Below are 2,407 nucleotides of genomic sequence, written 5' to 3' on the forward strand. Positions count from 1 at the left end.
TATGCTTTTTAACTTTTTTTATTACTATTAAGTAACTGTTCAAACCTTACTTTATTTTGATAAATGAACAAGTATTTTCTTTCTCTCTTGGAAATTTTTCTTTATAATAACATAAAAGACCTAATAGATAAATAAAATGTGTAACCGTTTTTTAGGCCATTCTAAATCATTTTTCACCATTTCAAGCATTTGGACAGGCTTTGTGTTTTTCAATGTCAAGAGTATTGCTATTAGCAACTCATTTAATTTTACCTGTCAAGTGGATTTGCTATATTAATTCCTCAAGACATAACTGACTGTGTTTAAATTAACTGTACATCTTAAAAGCATTTTGAGATTTGAGAAGTGAGTCTGCATCTCCCACGCTGCAATAAAGCTCACCGTTCAAATGAATGCACGGCTCAGACAAACATGTACCTAATGTGTGTATGTTACACCGTCACGAATAAATCTCTCAATGAGTAAAATTTGCTGTGTCTATTATTATACAGTGATGCAGTGAGATCCAACCGGACGAAGAAGTGATGATGGAAAGAGCACTTTTAATTTTAATAATGAACAAATTAACAATAAATGACAAATAAGTCAAAAAACATAATACTGAAAAAGATGCTTACAAGAAATAAATACAAATGCATGAAATTGCAATGAGTAAAAAATTGTATATCTCAAATCTCATGTCTGCAGACTTGTGCAAACTTTGAAGAAAAGGCACCTCCAATATGTATACCAAACATATACAATTCTAAAAAAAGCACAACACACTCGAGAATAAGATACATACACCAACATCACAGACGAAGCACTGAGACATTTCACCTGAAACATACAGGTCACACAAACAAAGTGAATGATCATGTCTTAAACAAAAATACTAGAAAGTAAAAAAACCTAAGGAAAAAGATTTGATAAATGAAGGGCTATTGATGAATGTGAGCAGGGATAGATATACTGTATGGTTGAGCAAAGGTTAGAAGGTGTCAGAGTTTTACTGCCTCTAGTGTTCATTTCTATTGGAAACTGCAGTGATGTGTACTTACTGGTATGTATTTCCCATCTCGTGTAAAAGTGCCCCCAGGTACGTTTTTGCCATGAGACCATGTGACCTTTGTAATGTGCAGAACAATCAACATGTTGAAACAAATCAAAACACTAAATAAAGACAGAGAGTCCTAATACCTTACTGAGTTTTTCAATGTTAAAGTCCTCCAAAATATGAATTCCTAAAAACTCAAGGCATTGACAAGAAATGAGCCAAGTCAAGTCTTTGTCATATTTGTTTTGCTTGGTCAGTGTCATTGTGAATTTTAGTTCATTTGCTGTTGTAGACAGTAAGGACCTTTGAAATAACTGAATTTGGTGAAGTGATATGGACATGTAATGCGGTGAAGGCCTGCCTGGAACTACTTTAGCCAGACATTTCCCTGAAACATAACTGCACAGAACATTAACCAACCAATCAAAATGAAACCCAACCCAGTAGTATAATAATCTTTTTTTTTTCTTTAGCTGATGCTTTTACCCCAACTTATTTAACAGCTTATATGGTACACAGTTTATGAGTAACCCTGGACTCTGAACAATTGTATTGTTAGTGTCATGCAGTACTGATGGAGTCATGAGCACACATAAAAATTTCCCAGTTCTTTTCACAGTCTGGCGCATTGAAGGGAGAATTTCTTTGGAATTTCCATTAAATTTAATCAAAAACAATGTTTATAATAGGTTGAAAAATGACAATCTTCTGTGTTCTTCTTATTTTTGGAAAATTACTGTTCAGATTTTGTTTATAGCTCAGATATACAAGATGTCATTCCAACCTGTGCGTACAGAACCACCAAAAGGGAAACATTTTATCTCTGTGTTACTGCACATTCTGTAAATAATTCAAGCTTCTTATATGTCACATGTTTTCCAGTTTGCAGTTGCTGATTTTGAAAATGAAACTTTTTGTTTGTTGTTTGCTCAGGCACAAGGAGGAGGTCAAATCAGCCACAGAGAATAACCAGAGACATGCTGAGAGATCATTGACGCCCCCTAACTCACTTTAGACCAATCAGCATTAAGAGTCTGGGCCTAAAGGTGTGTCTAAGAAATATGGGTAGAATATCAGGAAGCTACAACATGTACACAACTGTTAACTAACGTGCACAGAAGTTAGCTAAAGCAAAAAGGTAAGGGACATTCCTTCATTCAGATCATTTATAGCACTTGTACTGCTCTTATTAATGCAAACAGTACAATATCCAGTGTTTTACAGTCAGCATCAGCAGATTGAATAATGTTTGTTTTTGCTCCTGCAGTTGATAATGAACTACACATAGTTAAGATTTCATGTTGGTGATTTAATTTAATCACTCCATGTGTGTGTGTGTGTGTGTGTGTGTATTAGTGAACTTTACAGCCT

This window comes from Sinocyclocheilus grahami, unplaced genomic scaffold (assembly GCF_001515645.1).
Source record: "Sinocyclocheilus grahami isolate Dianchi unplaced genomic scaffold, SAMN03320097.WGS_v1.1 scaffold2078.1, whole genome shotgun sequence".
NCBI classification, from domain to species: domain Eukaryota; kingdom Metazoa; phylum Chordata; class Actinopteri; order Cypriniformes; family Cyprinidae; genus Sinocyclocheilus; species Sinocyclocheilus grahami.